The sequence below is a fragment of the Pongo abelii genome, chromosome 7, assembly GCF_028885655.2.
Source record: "Pongo abelii isolate AG06213 chromosome 7, NHGRI_mPonAbe1-v2.0_pri, whole genome shotgun sequence".
NCBI lineage: Eukaryota > Metazoa > Chordata > Mammalia > Primates > Hominidae > Pongo > Pongo abelii.
This window is the reverse complement of record NC_071992.2, coordinates 86,567,253-86,584,302: the sequence shown is the minus strand read 5'-3', so window position 1 is coordinate 86,584,302 and position 17,050 is coordinate 86,567,253. Positions and strand designations below refer to the sequence as shown.

At 38.3% G+C, this 17,050-nt stretch overlaps 1 protein-coding gene across 7 annotated transcripts in view; it reads left to right on the top strand.

Moving 5' to 3' along the window:
* EYA1 (EYA transcriptional coactivator and phosphatase 1) overlaps positions 1 to 17,050 on the top strand; it is a 357,313-nt gene that overhangs the window by 128,052 nt on the left and 212,211 nt on the right. The window lies entirely within an intron of this gene.

Below are 17,050 nucleotides of genomic sequence, written 5' to 3'. Positions count from 1 at the left end.
CACCTTTTCTTTTCAAGGAAGGTGCAATTTATTAAGCACATTTCTGATACTATATCTAGCAAGCCTTAATGGGAAGAAGTATTTAGCCCTCTTAAAAGCTACTATAATAAGGATTAAAATTACTATGTCTGAAAAATAGACAAGATAATTAATGTAAAATATTCTAATGTTCTAGACTTCCAGTTATTATAAATCTTAATATAGTTTGTAGTTCACCTTTGAGGATTTTTCTATTATTATTCATTTATCAAATACATAAAATATAGCTTAGAATTTAAATATGGGAATAATTATAGAACTAGTAAAGTGTGCATTTAAAACAATTCTATATTAAAATGTTAATATTAGTAATATCTAAATGCTAATTTAAAATACTTTTTATGGAAAATTTTAAAATAATAAAAAATAGAAAGAATAGTGTAATGAACCCTTAGGTAACCATCTTCCAATTTCAACAATTTTGAACCCATAGCTAATCTGGTTTCTTTCAACTGTCACTTTCCATCCCAATTCCCCACCAACAACTGAAGACCTGAGACATCATTTTGACAGTCTTTATGAAAAGAAAATTGAATGTCTCAAAGGGGAAATGCTTTTTGACAATGGAGTTTTAGTGAATGTTATGTTGATAAATATCAATTCATGGCATAGGCTATCCTATAAGGTCTTGTGAATATATAATTAATTATTCTTCTGGTATGATTTGTGCTGCTTTAAGTCAAGATGGTAGGAAGCATATGACTTGAAAGCTATAATATGTATATATGATATGGCTAAGATGTATGTAATGATATGGTGGACTGTTGTACTAGTTCCTTATTTGGTTCCCTTGCTTCCCTTCTTGCCACTTTAAAGTTTGTTTTCTGCACAGTAGCAATAGTGATTCTTTTGAAAAGAATAATTATGTCATGCCTCTGCTCAAACCCTCCAATAGTTCTTTATTTTACTCTGCAGAGTGCCATCATGGGCCAGAAAGCTCTGCATATTCTGATTCTCTAACTGATCCTCTGGCCTTACTTCTCATCTCAACCTCCTTTGCTTAAGTTGCTCCAGCAACAATAACTGCCTTGCAGATTTTCAGATGCTTTAAGTGTATTCTAACCTTAAGGCCTTCTCAGGTGCTCTTCCCCAGATATCTCTGTAGCCTACTTTCTTACTTCCTTTAGGTCCCCATCCAAATGTCATCTTATCAGAGAGGCCTCCTCTGAGTGCACTGTGTAGAAGAGCACCTCCCTCCCTCCCATTGTTGCCCTTCATCCCTCATCCCCACTTCCTTCTTCACAGCACTCATCGTCATCTGGGACAGATTTTATTTCTGCCTCTCCTGCTGGAAGATCCCCAATACCTAGAACAATGCCTGGCATATAATATGGTGTTCAATGAATATTTGTTGAATAAATGAAAATAAATAATTTACTCAACTTTCTGAGATAATGTGTATGTTTGAATATTCATAAAAGTGTATTTTTTAGATAGCTGTTGTGCGCGTGTGGAAGGGTGTAGAGGATGAGGTGGAAAGGTAAATTAAGACCAGTTTGTGTTACTAGCATTCTAAGTCAAATTTAAGCCTTTTAGATATTATTCTGTATGCCAAAGTGCATGTGGGCTCAAGTCAGAAAATGGGTTCAGGTACAAGGGGCACTGGGGCAGACTGAAAAGCTTATGACCCATGGAGAGAGAATAGCAGAATCACTTTATGTGGGACTCTGAGCTCAGGGATGATACATCTTCTCATTTTTTAAGAGAAGCTAGAAAAGTGAAATTTTATGCTAAATCTCTCAATTTTAAAAACACCGTGCGAACCAAATTAATCATACCATCATATCCAGGGGATACCATTTTACAACTTTGGCACCAAGTGTTGGGGAACTAGAATGAATCTTTAAGTTGGAAAGTGGGAGGATCACATTCATCCTTAGGATGATGACTCAGGACTCAGTGTGAGGAGTGGACTAAAGGGATGAGACCCAGGTGACCCAGAATCCACTAAAAGGCTACTTAGTAGATGAGGCAGGAATGAGAGGGTATGCACTAAGGCAGCTCAGAGAAGGGTACAAAGGAGGTGAAAGTGACAGGATTTTATGAGCAATTTGGTGAAGTAGACAGGCATTCAGGATGATTTCCAGTTTTCTAACTTAGGAAAGAAAAGGGACTTAGAGGCTGATTTAGGTTTGGGAATGATGATGGTGATTTAAGGAAGAGTAGAATTTGAGTTATCTCTAGATATCACGATAGAGTTATATTTTGGACTGTCAAAAACATGGGTCAAGGGCTTGGGAGGCAGGCCTGAAGCAGGGTTTCTCAACCCCAGCATTGCTGACATGTTGACTGGATCATTCTTTGTTACAGAGGGCTGTCTGGTTCAGTGTTCAGCAGGACCCCTTGTGTCTACCCATTAGATGCCAGTAGCATTTCCTAGTTGTAACAACCAGAAATTTCTGTGTTTTTCTGTGTTTTTTATAATGTAAATAGGAGCTTTATTCATAATCACTAAAAACTGCAAACAACTCAAATGTCCATCAACTAGCAATTGTCTAAATTTGATACATCGATAGAATGGAATGCTCGGAAATTAAAAAAAAAAACTTTTAGTACGCAAAAAAATAGCTTTCTAAAGTTGTCCATGTTCTAATTTCTAGAACTTGTGAATACCTTACCTTTCATACAAGCAGAAATTTCTACAACCATTGATAAATGTCCCATGAGGGGCAAAATTGCCCCCTACCATTGTGTACTACTGGGCTAATGATATAAAATTAGAGGTTGTATTTGTCAGAGCTCTCCAGAGGGACAGAACTAATAGGATAGATGTATATATAAAGGGGAATTTATTAAGGAGTATTGACTCACATGATCACAAGGTGAGGTCCCACAATAGGCCGTCTGCAAGCTGAGGATCAAGGAAGCCAGTCCAAGTCCCAAAGCTGAAGAACTTGGAGTCCGATATTCAAGGGCAAGAAGCATCCAGCACAGGGGAAAGATGTAGGCTGGGAAGCTAAGTCAGTCTACTCTTTTCACGTTGTTCTGCCTGCTTTTATTCTGGAAGTGGTGGCAGCTGATTAGATGGTGTCCACCCAGATTGAGGGTGGGTCTGCCTTTCCCAGTCCATTGACTCAAATGTTAATCTCCTTTGGCAACACCCTCACTGACACACCCAGAAACAATACTTTGCAGCTTCAATTCAATCAAGTTGACACTCAATATTAACCGTCACAGGGTCATCATATGTGTAGCTAGTGTTTTTCAAATTTTTATGTGGCTATGAATAAATAGGAATTTTACAATACAAATGTGATTCAGTATATCTGGGGTGGCCCTGAGAGCCTATATTTCTAACAACTCTGAGATGGTGCTAAGGCTGCCAGTACAAGGGCTACACTTTGAGGGCAAGATTATAGATAACACTTGAAGTCATGGGAATGGATGAGGATCACCTGGGAAGATTGCACAGAGCAGGGCCTTTAACCTAGTAAATGTGGCCTTTCAGGGGTTTATAAATTAGGCCTCCCAAATGACTGCTATCTTTCATTTTTTTCCTCTTATTTTTAAAATTCTGTTTTTCCCTTTTGCATCTCAAATATTTTTATGAGAGCAGTATTGTACTTTTGTACTCTGGATCAGTTAGAATCCCAGCAGGAGATAGAATTCCACCCAGATGGCACAACTGCAACGCATTGAATAAAGGACTGTTTACACAGACATAGGCAGGGCTAAGAAACCAGTAAGGAATAGAGAGGCAACAAAGACTGGCAACACTGGGATGTCCCAATAGTACTGCTGTCACAGAGCAAGTACTGCTGAGGAGGAGCTGTATTCCTGGAGGGATAGCCCTGCCAGAAACGAGGCAGAAAGCAGGAGGGAGCAGGGAAGAAATGCCCTTAGTGCTCACTCCTCTTGCCCTCTGACCATCCCCCTGGAGCTTTCCACTGGTTGAATCCAAATGTAGCCTGTTAGCCTGGGAGCCTGGGGAAAGACAGTCTGTAGAGATCAGCCTCCTGCAGCACAGGGAAGCAGGGGAAGAGCAGAGAATGGATCCAGGGTTGCAGGGGACAAAGAAGAGTGAGCGCATCCTCCAAACAGGTTTAAAATGGACATACTTAAGCACTGCATCCTTGTCCTTATCCCCACATTGTAATATCAAGAATAGTTTCCTCTCTACAGGGATTAAATAAAAACATCCTGCTATTTATGATTATAGAAATTTGTATTTGTTTATGTTGGATCTGGCTGTAATTAAGAAATGTCAATGAAAATTTCAGCTACTTTTGTTCTACCTTCATTGCTGAACATGCAACACAGGAGCCATGATGCCTCTTTCGGGCCAAGTCGTGTCTATAGAGTGTGAAGCCAACAAAACTAAAGCCACAGCTTATGTGTGTCGCCCTGAATGCACACCAGGCCGGGTAGAACTTTGATAAGAGGAAGGCTCCATGTAAATATGTTGGGATGATTCCCAGACTAACATTTGTCCCTCAAAGCTACTTGAATTACCATGTAGTGTAGCTAAGAGGACAGACTGAAGCAGAGCAGCTTGTTGAATCTTGGCCTCACCCTTACTAGCTCTCTGAGTTTAGGGTACTTCTTTAAGCTCACATTGTATCATTTTTCTCATCCCTAAAAATGGGAACCTGTAACATAGGAGTAAGAGTAGTACTTACTCCATGGGGTTATTGTGAAAATTGAGATAATACAAGTAAAGCACTTAGAATTATCATTGGCCTACAGAAGATCTTCAATAGTTATTAGCTTTGTTGTTGTTATAAGATTAATTTTCTTATATCCAAACAAAGAATTTGTGAGAACCAAAATTCATGAGAACTTTAAGTTCTCTGGAAATAGTCAAAGAAGAGGAGGAATAAAGGTGTCTTTGCAAAGAATCTCATCTAGTAAAGAAGCACTGATATTTCCTCAGTTTCCTTCATATTGCTGGCACATCACTGCTGATGTCAATCAGAGCAACCAGTGCCTCCGGTTATCTACTGTTATGTGATGCTGAGGCCATTGGAGAAGAATTTCTGTTTTACAAGTTTTGAAGCATCTGCAATGCTCCAAAATATGTCAGACTTTGTGATTTTAGTGGCGTTTACTTCCAAATAATCATCCTGACCTGAGAGCCATAAACTCAATTAGAACCAAAAATTTCAATCACTGTCTTTTCCAGAGGCTTAGTCTATAAATGGAAGAATCACATAAAGGTTTTCTGTACTTCAGAAAGAAGTTCTCAGGTTTTCCAGAGATCAAGGCTTTAAGGCACCTAACTATCAGATGGATATGTCCCTTTCTCTGAGTAAAAAGGAAATCTACCCTCAGAATATTTGACCACATAGAGTTCCCACATGACTTGGCTTACTTTGTGGAAAATTTTGACATACGTTTGAGGTAAATATTTTGATTCAAGAATCTGATGGAACTATTTTAAAACAGGCTGAGAAAACTGTTTTGGCCCACTTTCATCTCTCAGAGAAGGGATTGCAGGTAGGTTTTAATGTAAAACTTTTAGTGCTGAGACAGATATCTATAGGCTGGAGACAAGAGTCATAAAGCTCTAGCTCTTTCTCTGCGGTCAAAAGTAGAAAGGCTGTAAACCTTGTCAAAGATGACAGTACAGACTTGGGTACACCAAAAATGATGGGACAAGAATTCACTTTGAGGAGTCTCAGATAATTCTGGTGTTTCTTGAGAAAAACCTCCTGTAGTGGATACTGTCATGTGCTACCCAGATCTCCCTTCAGGAATGAAACATGTATTCCCCCAGACGCTTGGAGAGCCACTGGGAGAGCTGCTGGAAGGGGCTTCTCAGCTGTCAGTTATCCTTAGGAATTGCCTTGGCTGAAAAGCACAGCCTCATCTGAGGTCACACCTTTTCTGGGGCAGCCGGCATCCAACTATTGATTGATATGGGTGCCTGATGGCCTGGCCTGTAGCTCCTACTCAGGATAACTATGTAGGGCCTTCCCTCTGGGGCAGCTGAGGCTTCCTGGAGGCTGCCTTGCCATTAACCTCTTTGTCTGCTCAATTCGACTTTCTTTCCTACCCTTACACAGTGTTAATCCCAACAGCATTCTCTAATAAACTTCCTATGTGCTAATTGTCTTAGAGTCTACCTTCTAGGAAACCCAGCTTGTGACACTTGTGACAGCTTGTGACCTTCATCTAACAGAGAGAACAAAGCAAAATGATTCCTTTCTTGCTGCATACCTTTAGGAGTAAGACATTTAGCTCTAGTTATTAACTAAATGAAAATTCAGAATTAATTGCATAATCAAAGAGGACAGAAACATACCTAATCACAAACATCACAATTACAGCACTGCTGTCAAGCGAAAACAAAGCAAAACAAAACACAACAGCATTGATATTTACTTTTGAACCCAATTGGGATACCTTATTCTGCATATACAGTTTGCATTTTTCCTTTTTTTATAATCAGAAAATGGCTATTTATATAATTTGTGACATAGAGAAAGTTGTTTTAAGTCTGCATATTTGAAGTAAATTTCCAATGCAATAAAATAGATGGCATGCCAAATTTTGTGTGTAGGTGTTTATGGGCATTTTATCCTGGGGAAATGATCCATGCCTTTCACTGGATTCCCATAGGAGTTTCTGATTTAAAAAAGGCTAAAAACAATTGGTATAAAGTAAAATGAGAAGCAGAACTAGGATAATATACTGAGCATATGGAAGGCACTCAAATCCTCGCTGAATATTGAGAGGGCAACTGGAGTTGCTAATGCAGGAGACTGAGAAGTTTCTGTTAGGGAGGCGGGCTGCTGTGCAGGTGGCACCTGAGGCTGTCATCACCACCACCATATGGATGCTTAGAGACTCTTAAGAATGGAGCACTTTTTTTTGACATTTTAAAGGTAATCTTTATGGACTTTTGGTCATCTTTGATTTTATTCTGCTTCTGAACTTCCAAAATATCATCCTTGTAATAATGTGTTTTCATATCCATCCTTCTCTCACTCCATACAGTTAAACTATGGCACTTTTACCTATGACATTGGCTTTGGACAGTGATTCTGCTTTCTCAGCCTGACTCTGCTGCTTCACACAAGTCCCTCTCACCCACTCTAATTTAGTCTTGGAACTCCCTATCCTAGCACAGCTCCCCAAAAGGTATTCCCACGATACTTTGTGATGAGGACAGTGGAGGTATGGAAATATCAGAAGAGAACCTTGAAATCAAATGTGAGACTGTCAAGAGGTAAGGAGTAGGCAGCAGTGCTAGGTACGGCAGGGATCATGATGATGACTCGAAAAGATGCCCTTGATGTTGGCCACGTTGGTCATTCCTGACTATGCCCAGAGCAGTTTAAGTAGGATGTGGAAAGCACCAGTTCTTTTTTTTTAAACTCTTTATTATGGGGTATTTAAAATGTAACACTAAATTTCCATGTATCCATTACCCAGATTTGATAATAATCTCAACTCATTGCCTTGTTTCAGCCATGTCTCCATCCACTCCCCCCATATTACTTTGGAGCAAAGTTCAGACATCATATTATTTTATCCATAAATGTCTCAGTATGTATCACTAAAAGATAAGGTCACTTAAACATATGCAGTTATCATACTATTATTGCACCTAAGATAAATGAACAACAATTTCTTTATGTCATCAAATATCCAGTTAATTCTCATTTCTGTAATGGTCATTCCCCACCATTGTGAATTCATAAATTGCTTTATAAAATTTGTTGGGAATGAAAATGCCTATGCATTGAAATTGTTTAATATCTTTTAAGTCTATGTTTACCTACATCTCTCTCTTTTTTCTTCATTTATTGCAATTAATTGTTGTTGCTGTTGTTTTACAGCTTTATTGAGGTATAATTGATACACAAAAAACTGCACATATGTAGTGGATACAATTTGCTGAGTTTGGACATATGAATATGCCACTGGTTATTAAAGAAATTGAGTTGTTTCTCCTGTAAAGTTTGCCACAGTCTGGATTTTGTTAATGATATCCCTATGCTGTCTGTTTCTCTGTCATCTATATTTCCTGCAAATTGTAGGTGTGATCAGGGGATGCCATATATTAAGATTTGAGGGGTGAATGCAATTGAGAAAAGGAAGATAGTAAAATGTGAGTAGTTTTCCAGAAAGTTTTTTAGTGATGAGAAGGAAAGTAATAGGTTTAAAATTTGAGGAAGGTTTTGCTCTTTGTTTTTGTTTTTGTAAGGGGTATATGGAAAGTTTGCACATGCTGATCAAATAACGGAAAAGCATCCAGATCATAGAAGCTTAATATCCAAGGAAGGTGGATGTTTACCAAGCAAAGACTTGTAAAGGATGGAAAGAGAATTTAGTGAGTGGCTTAGCATGCATTCATTTATTCACCCATTCTAATTTTGTACCTTTTGTGTACCAGACATAGTGCAGATGCTGGTGAAATCAAGACAAATTAAAATAACAGTGATAAAAAACAACTTCCCCTATAATCAAGGGCCTTACATACTGAAGCAACAAAGAAATGAAGTGTAATAACAATTGCACAGACACCTGAACCCAGAAACAGCGGGTGGCTCAGAGGACAAAGGGGTCCAGTCTTTAATTCTGATTGACCCACATTCTGTGGTTAAGAGTTAATTATCCAGAAAAAAGGTTGGACAGGAGAGGAGAGTAGGGGCATGAGTTAAGGGTCTTGAGCAATCATTGTTCTAAATAGCATCTCTTGTTTGTTGTTGTTGTTGTTTGTTTTTTAAAGCTGGTCTGAAATGGACCAGCTGAATCTGAAATGATTCAGAAAAGGAAATAAGCTAATTGTAGAATTTCAGGTGCTAGAAGAGGGGACATATTTATGGCCATTTACCTTTCTGGAATGCCTAATATGATACCATATTGCCACCTTGTACTACTCTTATTTGTAAAAATTGGCCTGAATCCTAATTTTATTCAGGTATCCTAGAGTAGATTTTAACTGAAGAGGTGATGTCCTAGAGGTGGCTGTGACTATGTAAAATAAGGTGAAGTGTATTATCCCTTCCTTTTGTATATTTCTGAATCTTTTTTTTTTTTTTTTTTTTTTTGAGATGGAGTCTCGCTCTGTCACCCAGGCTGGAGTGCACTGGTGCAATCTTGGCTCACTGCAAGCTCCGCCTCCCAGGTCCGCGCCATTCTCCTGCCTCAGCCTCCGGAGTAGCTGGGACTACAGGCGCCCGCCACCACGTCCGGCTAATTTTTTTGTATTATTAGTAGAGATGGGGTTTCACCGTGTTAGCCAGGATGGTCTCGACCTCCTGACCTCGTGATCCACTCACCTTGGCCTCCCAAAGTGCTGGGATTACAGGCGTGAGCCACCGCGCCCGGCCTGTATATTTCTGAATCTTAACGTCATTTGATTATCGCTTCCTGTACTTCACAGTCTATCAGATGATGTGTTCTGTCAGTTTTACCTCTAGCTTTTAAACATTTTAAACTGCAACCCACACTTGGAAACATTTTTCATCACAATTTAGTAAAAACATATTTGCCACATTGGCATATGTGAATATCTATATGGCTAAAAAATTCATGGACTAACACTCTTAATAAGTGTAGTGACCACTGATATTTTATATTCTATTTCATTTTTCAAAAATCTTAGTAGCAAGCCATTCAAGTCATTCCAAGACCCATTACTACATTGCAACCAGTAGTTTGAAAAACATTATTTTTGTATTTTCTCCTTCCTCTCCCTCTGGCTGGGGCTTTTCAATGACTCTATGATATGGACAACTCCAAAATTCCCTACTCCTGCTCTAAATTGTATTGTTTTTTAAAATGTGCATTTCTGACGAGATCACTTCCTTTCTTAAACACAAAATACTCCTAACTAGGGATGAAATATGTTTGTCCTTCATTATTTGGACCCTGTTGCCATTTTCAGTCTGACTTCATAGTTCCATTTCCAAGCACTGTGCTGTAGTCAAACTGACCACAACAATCAATTCCGAAAAGGCACAATTATTTTTTAAATGTCCTTAACATTTTCTGAAGTCACGAAAAACAAGTATGTACTTCAAGAAGTGAAACAATCCAAATATGTATAAAGAAAGAGATAATAACCTTCCCTCCACCTCCTCCCATTCCCATCCTCTTGAAATAACCAGTGCTAACAGCTTGGGATGTATACTTTTATGGCTTTCTCCATCCTTTTCCAAACATAGCTATTATTTGTAAGACTTTGTTTTTAAATGGTATCATGGTGTACATATTACTCTGCAGCTTGTTTTTATACTTGAAAGTAGACATGTCCTCGGGTTTATAGATATGGCTTTATCTGATTCTTTTAAGAAGTATAGTCCAGTTCTTTCACACCTATAATTTAAAATATAATTTATTATCTACTGGTAGATGATCAAGTAGATCCCATTTTTGCAGTCACCAAAATGGTGCAGTGAAAGTCCTTATATACTCGCCTTTTTTATTTCAATAGGATATAATCTCAAGTCCAAGTTTTGGTCATAGCCTGTATATGCAAACTGAAAAGCTTGTTTGAATAAATACTGCCAACTCATGTTTCCAATATGTTGTGGCGTTTTTCACCTCCATCAGCATCCTATGTGAATTCCATTTCACAACTCTGCTGTTCTTCAGCACTGCCCCTTGAACAATTTTTATGGGTGTCAATTTCTTAGGTTTGGTAGTAATGATACATTTCTTTTCATGTTTATTGGCCATTTGGATTTCTTCTTCTGCCAGTTGTCTGATCGTATTCTTTGAACAATTTTGTATTGGATTGCTCACCTTTTTCTAATCAACATGTGGAGCTTTGCTTACAATTGTGAACACAGTTTCTGTCAAATATCTTCTCAGTCTGTCATCTTTGACTTCAGTTATGCTGTCTTTTGCCATACAACCGTTTAAAATCTTCATGTAGTCAATTCTATTTGTCTTCTCCTTTGTAGCTCTTGGGTTTCCCATTTGCCTGGGAAAATCTCACCCACTCAAAGCTTGAACAAATGATACCCTAGTTTTCTTTTTAATATTTTTTATCATTTATGCTTGAAGTTAATTCATCTGGAATTGATTTCTGCATAGTGTGCATTCAAATTTTAACTATTTTCCCAGCCAACTATGCTTACAGTATTTATTAAATAAGTCCTACTTTTTCTACTGAATTGAAATGGCACCTTTGTCATGAATTAATATCCATATATATGTAGATTTATTTTTGTCTTTCTTTTTTATTCTGCTAATTTCTGTATATATTCCTATGCCAAAAGCATACCATTTTAATTAGCATAATCTTATAATAACTTGTATTATCTGTGAAGTCCAGTCTTGCCCTACTCTTCAGTGCAAAATTTGGGAGGATATTCTTGGACATATTTTATTTCATATAAACTCAGAACTAATTTTACTCAGTCCTCTCATAACCCCAAATTTAATATACTTTGCTTTGAATTACATTATTGTATATGTTAAATTTTAATTAAAAAATAACTTTAGAATATTAAGCCTTTTCCTTTGCGGGCATGTAACATTTTATTCATGTGTTTGGGCCTATACTACTTAATAATAGTTTATTATTTTCTTTACAAAGCCCCATACCTTTCATGTTAAGTGTATTCTTAGGTATCTTGTTTTTCTTGCTATTGGGAGTGAAATTTTTATTTCTTCCAGGGTAACCCTCATGCCCCATTTTCAGCTTATGATTGATAGTAAACCCTGGACTTCATCTTTTTGAATCTGAGAGAAAGCAAGTGGAGGGGAAAAAAACCTGCCTCTAACTGAGGTCTAGGGAAGCAGACCACAAACTTGTGATTCCTTGCAGGAGCACAGAAGGCAGAAACCTGCCCATTTGGTGCATCTGGTTCTCAAATGGCTCAATCCTATCAAATGTACAGCCTTGGAGAGGACCTACACTAGTAGGCAGAATAACTCACAGTTCCTGAGGGTGGAAAGAGACCTTTACTTGTACCAGGCAGATTTGGAAGCAGAGACTGTTTTCCAGTGCTTAATAAGGGCAGTGATTGGACAGTTCTTATGGTCAGAAATATCACTGGCATCCCTAATCCACTCATTTGTCTCTACTTGTGAGATTTTAATAGCCTGGGTTTATGGATGCTGAGGGAAAAAAATAAGCAGACAGAGAAAAACTATAATTCATTTAAGTGGGGCTCAGTAAAAATGATTCAGAAAGTGGTAGTAGTCATAGTGGTAACAAGAACAACAAGGATTTATCAAAAGCTTTCTCAATGCCAAGCGGAGCTTCTAAGCCCTTTTACGTAGAGGGTCTCCAACTTTAGGATAATCTTAGAAGTTCTGTACTATTATTATTCCCATTTGACTGATGAAGAAACTGAGGCAATGGAGAAGTTAAGTAAACTGTCCAAGGGACAACAGTTGAAATTCAAAGAACCTCTACTCTTTTTTTTTTTTTTTTTTTTTTTTTTCATCTGAACTTTGGAATCTTTTTATTAAAAGGTACTTTTTCTTTAGAAACAATGCCCAATTTTTACACAGAAAGATTCGATCAGTAATTTTCTTTTTTTTTTTTTTTTTTTTTTTTCTTTTATTATTATTATTATTATTATCATTATTATACTTTAGGTTTTATGGTACATGTGCGCAATGTGCAGGTAAGTTACATATGTATACATGTGCCATGCTGGTGCGCTGCACCCACCAACTTGTCATCTAGCATTAGGTATATCTCCCAATGCTATCCCTCCCCCCTCCCCCCACCCCACAACAGTCCCCAAAGTGTGATGTTCCCCTTCCTGTGTCCATGTGTTCTCATTGTTCAATTCCCACCTATGAGTGAGAATATGCGGTGTTTGGTTTTTTGTTCTTGCGATAGTTTACTGAGAATGATGATTTCCAGTTTCATCCATGTCCCTACAAAGGACGTGAACTCATCCTTTTTTATGGCTGCATAGTATTCCATGGTGTATATGTGCCACATTTTCTTAATCCAGTCTATCATTGTTGGACATTTGGGTTGGTTCCAAGTCTTTGCTATTGTGAATAATGCGGCAATAAACATACGTGTGCATGTGTCTTTATAGCAGCATGATTTATAGTCCTTTGGGTATATACCCAGTAATGGGATGGCTGGGTCGAATGGAATTTCTAGTTCTAGATCCCTGAGGAATCGCCACACTGACTTCCACAAGGGTTGAACTAGTTTACAGTCCCACCAACAGTGTAAAAGTGTTCCTATTTCTCCACATCCTCTCCAGCACCTGTTGTTTCCTGACTTTTTCATGATTGCCATTCTAACTGGTGTGAGATGGTATCTCATTGTGGTTTTGATTTGCATTTCTCTGATGGCCAGTGATGGTGAGCATTTTTTCATGTGTTTTTTGGCTGCATAAATGTCTTCTTTTGAGAAGTGTCTGTTCATGTCCTTCGCCCACTTTTTGATGAGGTTGTTTGTTTTTTTCTTGTAAATTTGTTGGAGTTCATTGTAGATTCTGGATATTAGCCCTTTGTCAGATGAGTAGGTTGCGAAAATTTTCTCCCATTTTGTAGGTTGCCTGTTCACTCTGATGGTAGTTTCCTTTGCTGTGCAGAAGCTCTTTAGTTTAATTAGATCCCATTTGTCAATTTTGGCTTTTGTTGCCATTGCTTTTGGTGTTTTAGACATGAAGTCCTTGCCCATGCCTATGTCCTGAATGGTAATGCCTAGGTTTTCTTCTAGGGTTTTTATGGTTTTAGGTCTAACATTTAAGTCTTTAATCCATCTTGAATTGATTTTTGTATAAGGTGTAAGGAAGGGATCCAGTTTCAGCTTTCTACATATGGCTAGCCAGTTTTCCCAGCACCATTTATTAAATAGGGAATCCTTTCCCCATTTCTTGTTTTTGTCAGGTTTGTCAAAGATCAGATACTTGTAGATATGTGGCGTTATTTCTGACGGCTCTGTTCTGTTCCATTGATCTATATCTCTGTTTTGGTACCAGTACCATGCTGTTTTGGTTACTGTAGCCTTGTAGTATAGTTTGAAGTCAGGTAGTGTGATGCCTCCAGCTTTGTTCTTTTGGCTTAGGATTGACTTGGCGATGCGGGCTCTTTTTTGGTTCCATATGAACTTTAAAGTAGTTTTTTCCAATTCTGTGAAGAAAGTCATTGGTAGCTTGATGGGGATGGCATTGAATCTGTAAATTACCTTGGGAAGGATGGCCATTTTCATGATATTGATTCTTCCTACCCATGAGCATGGAATGTTCTTCCATTTGTTTGTATCCTCTTTTATTTCCTTGAGCAGTGGTTTGTAGTTCTCCTTGAAGAGGTCTTTCACATCCCTTGTAAGTTGGATTCCTAGGTATTTTATTCTCTTTGAAGCAATTGTGAATGGGAGTTCACTCATGATTTGGCTCTCTGTTTGTCTGTTATTGATGTATAAGAATGCTTGTGATTTTTGCACATTGATTTTGTATCCTGAGACTTTGCTGAAGTTGCTTATCAGCTTAAGGAGATTTTGGGCTGAGACAATGGGGTTTTCTAGATATACTATCATGTCATCTGCAAACAAGGACAATTTGACTTCCTCTTTTCCTAATTGAATACCCTTGATTTCCTTCTCCTGCCTAATTGCCCTGGCCAGAACTTCCAACACTATGTTGAATAGAAGTGGCGAGAGAGGGCATCCCTGTCTTGTGCCAGTTTTCAAAGGGAATGCTTCCAGTTTTTGCCCATTCAGTACGATATTGGCTGTGGGTTTGTCATAAATAGCTCTTACTATTTTGAGATACGTCCCATCAATTCCTAATTTATTGAGAGTTTTTAGCATGAAGGGTTGTTGAATTTTGTCAAAGGCCTTTTCTGCATCTATTGAGATAATCATGTGGTTTTTGTCTTTGGTTCTGTTTATATGCTGGATTACATTTATTGATTTGCGTATATTGAACCAGCCTTGCATCCCAGGGATGAAGCCCGCTTGATCATGGTGGATAAGCTTTTTGATGTGCTGCTGGATTCTGTTTGCCAGTATCTTATTGAGGATTTTTGCATCAATGTTCATCAAGGATATTGGTCTAAAATTCTCTTTTTTTGTTGTGTCTCTGCCAGGCTTTGGTATCAGGATGATGCTGGCCTCATAAAATGAGTTAGGGAGGATTCCCTCTTTTTCTATTGATTGGAATAGTTTCAGAAGGAATGGTACCAGCTCCTCCTTGTACCTCTGGTAGAATTCGGCTGTGAACCCATCTGGTCCTGGACTTTTTTTGGTTGGTAAGCTATTGATTATTGCCACAATTTCAGCTCCTGTTATTGGTCTATTCAGAGATTCAACTTCTTCCTGGTTTAGTCTTGGGAGGGTGTATGTGTTGAGGAATTTATCCATTTCTTCTAGATTTTCTAGTTTATTTGCATAGAGGTGTTTGTAATATTCTCTGATGGTAGTTTGTATTTCTGTGGGATCGGTGGTGATATCCCCTTTATCATTTTTTATTGCATCTATTTGATTCTTCTCTCTTTTTTTCTTTATTAATCTTGCTAGCGGTCTATCAATTTTGTTGATCCTTTCAAAAAACCAGCTCCTGGATTCATTTATTTTTTGAAGGGTTTTTTGTGTCTCTATTTCCTTCAGTTCTGCTCTGATTTTAGTTATTTCTTGCCTTCTGCTAGCTTTTGAATGTGTTTGCTCTTGCTTTTCTAGTTCTTTTAATTGTGATGTTAGGGTGTCAATTTTGGATCTTTCCTGCTTTCTCTTGTGGGCATTTAGTGCTATAAATTTCCCTCTACACACTGCTTTGAATGCATCCCAGAGATTCTGGTATGTTGTGTCTTTGTTCTCGTTGGTTTCAAAGAACATCTTTATTTCTGCCTTCATTTCGTTATGTACCCAGTAGTCATTCAGGAGCAGGTTGTTCAGTTTCCACGTAGTTGAGCGGTTTTGAGTGAGATTCTTAATGCTGAGTTCTAGCTTGATTGCACTGTGATCTGAGAGACAGTTTGTTACAATTTCTGTTCTTTTACATTTATTGAGGAGATCTTTACTTCCAAGTATATGGTCAATTTTGGAACAGGTGTGGTGTGGTGCTGAAAAAAATGTATATTCTGTTGATTTGGGGTGGAGAGTTCTGTAGATGTCTATTAGGTCTGCTTGGTGCAGAGCTGAGTTCAATTCCTGGGTATCCTTGTTGACTTTCTGTCTCGTTGATCTGTCTAATATTGACAGTGGGGTGTTAAAGTCTCCCATTATTAATGTGTGGGAGTCTAAGTCTCTTTGTAGGTCACTCAGGACTTGCTTTATGAATCTGGGTGCTCCTGTATTGGGTGCATATATATTTAGGATAGTTAGCTCTTCTTGTTGAATTAATCCCTTTACCATTATGTAATGGCCTTCTTTGTCTCTTTTGATCTTTGTTGGTTTAAAGTCTGTTTTATCAGAGACTAGGATTGCAACCCCTGCCTTTTTTTGTTTTCCATTTGCTTGGTAGATCTTCCTCCATCCTTTTATTTTGAGCCTATGTGTGTCTCTGCACGTGAGATGGGTTTCCTGAATACAGCACACTGATGGGTCTTGAGTCTTTATCCAATTTGCCAGTCTGTGTCTTTTAATTGGAGCATTTAGTCCATTTACATTTAAAGTTAATATTGTTATGTGTGAATCTGATCCTGTCATTATGATGTTAGCTGGATATTTTTCTCGTTAGTTGATGCAGTCTCTTCCTAGTCTCGATGGTCTTTACATTTCGGTATGATTTTGCAGTGGCTGGTACCGGTTGTGCCTTTCCATGTTTAGCGCTTCCTTCAGGAGCCCTTGTAGGGCAGGCCTGGTGGTGACAAAATCTCTCAGCATTTGCTTGTCTGTAAAGTATTTTATTTCTCCTTCACTTATGAAGCTTAGTTTGGCAGGATATGAAATTCTGGGTTGAAAATTCTTTTCTTTAAGAATGTTGAATATTGGCCCCCACTCTCTTCTGGCTTGTAGGGTTTCTGCCGAGAGATCCGCTGTTAGTCTGATGGGCTTCCCTTTGATGGTAACCCGACCTTTCTCTCTGGCTGCCCTTAACATTTTTTCCTTCATTTCAACTTTGGTGAATCTGACAATTATGTGTCTTGGAGTTGCTCTTCTCGAGGAGTATCTTTGTGGCGTTCTCTGTAT